The sequence below is a fragment of the Haliotis cracherodii genome, unplaced genomic scaffold (assembly GCF_022045235.1).
Source record: "Haliotis cracherodii isolate W230 unplaced genomic scaffold, xgHalCrac1.p SCAF_9, whole genome shotgun sequence".
NCBI lineage: Eukaryota > Metazoa > Mollusca > Gastropoda > Lepetellida > Haliotidae > Haliotis > Haliotis cracherodii.
In genome coordinates, this window is record NW_027266343.1 from 8,948,166 (window position 1) to 8,955,177 (window position 7,012).

Sequence of the window (7,012 nt, forward strand, 5' to 3'; positions counted from 1 at the left end):
GAAAATCCTGTCACCGACCCATGCATTCGGGCTACGATGATATGTAATCAACCAAGTCACAAGGTCTCACCAACCGATCTGTTCAGTCGCCTCTTACAACAGGTTGACAGAAATCTAAAGTACTCGTTTAAATAGACATTGCATATTACTGGTCAATAGAAATCCTACTCGTTCAGATTCTTTTTATATTTGCTGTCATGATTCGTGCTTTTTTAGTTACTACTAAAACAAATAAGAAACAATTACGTTGAGTGTGTGAGGCATACGTCATTGCTGACAAGTTCCATTACATTTCTCGACGTCCTTAATACAGGATAATAGCTACATGATACGTATATGAATACTGAATGAGTTCGATAGGCCTGTTTCAAAGAGACATAGAAGGTTTTGGGTTCATTGAGGCGGGTTATTACTGGTCGGGAAGTGTCTACAGTGTAGCTGTCCCAACAATTACAAAATCGGTGTCAATGAAGGAACAAAGATAGCTCTGCATTGACCATCCGCACATGAAATCCACACTATCACAGCATAACGTCGAAAACATAAACTGCTTCATGAACAGTGATCAAAGCGTTTCCTACCCAAAGCCTTGGACCTTACAAAGGAATAATCCTACAAGATCATTCAACTGCAATAACACAGAATTCATCAACCGCAACAACTGTAATTAGGTACTAAACAGTCGTCTGTTCACCGCAAGCGCATTTGAATACAGCTTTTCTGGCTTCGTCTGTCCACATGTATACATCAAGATAGGATCATTTTTAACTTGAAATATGACCATTCATCTGATAAAGTGACAATAAGTAACGTAGACACAATCTGTGGATAACAACTGCTTTATTATACTGTAATACCGACGTTTCAGTATAGATCCTTATACCGTTGTCAAGCAATAATTAGTCTTGAATTGATGTGTATAAAGAAGAAAGAAGTTGAAATCCAAATAACATGAGCTTATAAATCTTGCAAAATTTGCGTCAAATGTATTCAATCTATGCAACACGAAATGGCGTAACCTGCCAATTTGTAAGTACATGTATTATTAAACTAAAATCCTTTAGCACCCTTTCACATTTAACAGCGTTGGATGTTCATGAAAGAAAGATGCACAACAAAATGTTTTACTGTCAATCAAAGCTACATACAGTGTAAATAGAGATAATTAATTAAATGTATACATTATGATTTAATTGTACAGAATTGCAGTAGCTCTGTGTATAAACACATGTGTATAAACGTGTATGTACTATAGGGCTCACATCCACTCCAGGTTGAATAGTTGTTTAAATTGATGTGTAAACGACAATATTGAAATGCCTAGATACATGGAGCCGCATGCTTGGTTGCATTTACTGAAACACTGATACATTTAATCGACATGTACTTGGCGGATCAGCTCCCCATACATTTTCCATTTATCTGCAAAAACAATGCAAATATCTGAAATATGTATTTTTACACTCATGGTCATCATTTGATTTTGGTATACATGGAAACACTTCACTCAGTGATACAACCATCACGCAACATTTCAAATCATCGTGATAATGTATTGTCAAGCGCAAAGGACATTGAAAGATACATAATGAAATATAACTTTGCATAAAAAAGTAGTTCTTTGCAAATGCATTAGTTCTTTCACATACACAAGTTACGACCGGGAAAATAATTTGATGTATCATACATTTGACTACGCTTAGCATTTAACATGTTTATTTTTTGACCAGCTATTTTAAATTGATTTCCTGTTGCGAGATTTACATTAACAATCATTAATCCGGGTTTCATAAATACGATGGAAAAATATGCTTCGATCACATGAAATAACACATTGTGTTCCATACATGCATATTTTGAAAATCATCTATTTTTTAGTAGATATAGTCGGAATCGTACAATCGACTCTGCGTTTAGCAATCATTACTTTTGCATATTGAAACTTAGGGTTTTGTCACGTTCTAAACTTCTGTATTTAAGTTTAACCTTATAACACGCTGTTCGCTATACAGTTGACTAATTGTTCATTGCCTTCCATTCACGTCAATAAAATGTCTTTGTCATTATTTAAGATCAGAAGACAGTCTATGTAACACTATTACATCAATTGTGCAACACCTGTCATGGTGGTTGCATAAGTAAAAATCCTAACGCAATTTATGACCTAACTGGCAATGATGTGTACATGTATTTAAGGCCACCCCGCTGATGATACTTCATTGTTTGTAGCATTCACCTTCTTCTTTACCATTTGGCAAATATACACACGTAAGTACATGTACATTTAAGAGCACGGTCATTTTAGGATTTTGGTCTAAAATCATGAGTCTATATATGTAATTTGATTCTTACACCTCTTGTGCTTTGATTTTAATCCCGATATTTCAACGGTTTATCACCCTATAGGGTACTGATGGGTCAATGGTTCACACATTCTGAAAAGTATCCTATATCGTATTTATACATGAATTGTACCATAGCTCTCAAGTACCAAGTCTAGGTTTGTAATTGTAAAGTCTTATAACAATACTTTATACAGTGATAACTAACACCATATGTTAATGTGTATAGATAGCCTAACGTGAACGTGAATATGGTCAAATTCCAATGAGTAGCCAATGAATATTGTTTTTATTCTACAGTTTCAACAATGAAGGTCCTGATCGTTGCCGTTATGTGCCTTGTTGCCCTAGCAACAACCAACGCCACCTTCCATCCTCCACTGGGTGTTGGAATTCATCCATTTGGCATTCCTCCATTGGGGCCTAACTTCTCTCCGATCGGCTTTCCTTTTCCTCCATTCGGCTTTGGTATTCATCCATTCGGCCATGGTATCCATCCATTTGCGGTGAGCTGAGTGTTTCAATGATAAGCAAATACTTACACAAAATGCTTTACAAACAAATGTTTACCAATATCCTTTTTATGTAGAACAAGTTGTAGCTAAATCAACATTCGCATGTTCTTTCAATGAACGAAATTGTACCTGGCTATATTAGAACAGGTAACAAAACTTCATTTGTAACCAACTAGGTTAATAGATCAGGTTAAAAGTGTAGTGAACGTCATGCATAGTGTAAATACTTTGATATCGTATTCCTAGTACGGCATGTATTATTATACACGTTAAAATATACACAATTTATAGACATGTTTCATCACAAGAATAACTTTGGTACATGTCTATTGAACCAATTAACTATAAATCGTTTCATTCCGAACATGTTTTCCTTTCACAGGGTTAGGTGTGTATACAGCTGCTGATACTGACTCTGCAGCTGACACGACCCTTGCTGCCATTATTGTTGTCTCATCTGGTGCCTGACATCCAGCAGATAGTCGCGACGACGTGGCCTTCAGGTCGACATCATTCTCAATAATTCAACAGACTGTTAATTCAGATTGCGTCACTGAACGATATCACCGTTACTGTCATGAAAGAAGATCGTGGGATTGACTATCAGAGAGACAATGACCTTGGGACACCACTTTGTATGGGATATGCTCTATGTTTTGGTTTTAAGTTATAATGCACTGTTAAATCATTTCACAAACAAATAAAATCATGACTTTCCACAACAATACTATGAGTTGCCTTTTGATATAAGAAGACAGCATACTTTTACAACTACGTGTATGTGTATTTCATTAAGCGAAATATTTCCGTCCAAATACGCTTTGAGGTAAAAGGTTATGGTATCAAATGCCAAAGCCTTGAGGCGATTATATCAGTGTTAGATTGACAAGTATAGATAGAGCCGTCGGTAACAGTAAGTAGACCTGAAGATTAGAAATGCGTGAATTGGGTTAATGCGGCTTTGAAAGGTATATCAGTTATTTTACGGCATTTCAGCTTGATGTGGGAGGACATTCCGAAGTGATACAGGTCTTCGACGCTAAATTACCACTTTGGTGAAACCCACGAGCACGGATGTGTTGCTTCCAAGCTTAGAAACACACGTCAAACTAGCAAGAGATCAGAAATATCAAGGACTTTTCTGTGGAGACTCATGATGGCTACTGCTTTGTTTCATACCAAAAACACGGACATCATATAACAATGCTTGGGGTTAAATCCAGCACTTCTGGGCATCATGCTTTAGCTATATGTAGAGCAAGATCAGCATGTCTCCGTCTCAAACACATCGTATAAAAACATCAAAGCCTTTTTTCCTTCATACTTATACATCTTCCCGAAAAATGAGTGTCCACTAGCCTATTATCAAAATCTGTTTTCCACCCTTCAATCTGGTTTCGAACTCAGGGCTAACGCATCCTGTCGCGGCAATAGGACGCAGCTGTGCGTAGTGTTACACAAGCGTATTTGTTTGTTGTTTAACGTCTACTCAGTAATATTCCAGCTGTATGACGGCGGTCTGTAAATAATCGTGTCTGACCTAGAAAATCCTGTCACCGACCCATGCATTCGGGCTACGATGATATGTAATCAACCAAGTCACAAGGTCTCACCAACCGATCTGTTTAGTCGCCTCTTACAACAGGTTGACAGAAATCTAAAGTACTCGTTTAAATAGACATGGCATATTACTGGTCAATAGAAATCCTACTCGTTCAGATTCTTTTTATATTTGCTGTCATGATTCGTGCTTTTTAAGTTACTACTAAAACAAATAAGAAACAATTACGTTGAGTGTGTGAGGCATACGTCATTGCTGACAAGTTCCATTACATTTCTCGACGTCCTTAATACAGGATAATAGCTACATGATACGTATATGAATACTGAATGAGTTCGATAGGCCTGTTTCAAAGAGACATAGAAGGTTTTGGGTTCATTGAGGCGGGTTATTACTGGTCGGGAAGTGTCTACAGTGTAGCTGTCCCAACAATTACAAAATCGGTGTCAATGAAGGAACAAAGATAGCTCTGCATTGACCATCCGCACATGAAATCCACACTATCACAGCATAACGTCGAAAACATAAACTGCTTCATGAACAGTGATCAAAGCGTTTCCTACCCAAAGCCTTGGACCTTACAAAGGAATAATCCTACAAGATCATTCAACTGCAATAACACAGAATTCATCAACCGCAACAACTGTAATTAGGTACTAAACAGTCGTCTGTTCACCGCAAGCGCATTTGAATACAGCTTTTCTGGCTTCGTCTGTCCACATGTATATATCAAGACAGGATCATTTTTAACTTGAAATATGACCATTCATCTGATAAAGTGACAATAAGTAACGTAGACACAATCTGTGGATAACAACTGCTTTATTATACTGTAATACCGACGTTTCAGTATAGATCCTTATACCATTGTCAAGCAATAATTAGTCTTGAATTGATGTGTATAAAGAAGAAAGAAGTTGAAATCCAAATAACATGAGCTTATAAATCTTGCAAAATTTGCGTCAAATGTATTCAATCTATGCAACACGAAATGGCGTAACCTGCCAATTTGTAAGTACATGTATTATTAAACTAAAATCCTTTAGCACCCTTTCACATTTAACAGCGTTGGATGTTCATGAAAGAAAGATGCACACAAAATGTTTTACTGTCAATCAAAGCTACATACAGTGTAAATAGAGATAATTAATTAAATGTATACATTATGATTTAATTGTACAGAATTGCAGTAGCTCTGTGTATAAACACATGTGTATAAACGTGTATGAGTGTGTGTACTATAGGGCTCACATCCACTCCAGGTTGAATAGTTGTTTAAATTGATGTGTAAACGACAATATTGAAATGCCTAGATACATGGAGCCGCATGCTTGGTTGCATTTACTGAAACACTGATACATTTAATCGACATGTACTTGGCGGATCAGCTCCCCATACATTTTCCATTTATCTGCAAAAGCAATGCAAATATCTGAAATATGTATTTTTACACTCATGGTCATCATTTGATTTTGGCATACATGGAAACACTTCACTCAGTGATACAACCATCACGCAACATTTCAAATCATCGTGATAATGTATTGTCAAGCGCAAAGGACATTGAAAGATACATAATGAAATATAACTTTGCATAAAAAAGTAGTTCTTTGCAAATGCATTAGTTCTTTCACATACACAAGTTACGACCGGGAAAATAATTTGATGTATCATACATTTGACTACGCTTAGCATTTAACATGTTTATTTTTTGACCAGCTATTTTAAATTGATTTCCTGTTGCGAGATTTACATTAACAATCATTAATCCGGGTTTCATAAATACGATGGAAAAATATGCTTCGATCACATGGAATAACACATTGTGTTCCATACATGCATATTTTGAAAATCATCTATTTTTTAGTAGATATAGTCGGAATCGTACAATCGACTCTGCGTTTAGCAATCATTACTTTTGCATATTGAAACTTAGGGTTTTGTCACGTTCTAAACTTCTGTATTTAAGTTTAACCTTATTACACGCTGTTCGCTAAACAGTTGACTAATTGTTCATTGCCTTCCATTCACGTCAATAAAATGTCTTTGTCATTATTTAAAATCAGAAGACAGTCTATGTAACACTATTACATCAATTGTGCAACACCTGTCATGGTGGTTGCATAAGTAAAAATCCTAACGCAATTTATGACCTAACTGGCAATGATGTGTACATGTATATAAGGCCACCCCGCTGATGATACTTCATTGTTTGTAGCATTCACCTTCTTCTTTACCATTTGGCAAATATACACACGTAAGTACATGTACATTTAAGAGCACGGTCATTTTAGGATTTTGGTCTAAAATCATGAGTCTATATATGTAATTTGATTTTTACACCTCTAGATCTTGTGCTTTGATTTTAATCCCGATATTTCAACGGTTTATCACCCTATAGGGTACTGATGGGTCAATGGTTCACACATTCTGAAAAGTATCCTATATCGTATTTATACATGAATTGTACCATAGCTCTCAAGTACCAAGTCTAGGTTTGTAATTGTAAAGTCTTATAACAATACTTTATACAGTGATAACTAACACCATATGTTAATGTGTATAGATAGCCTAACGTGAACGTGAATATGGTC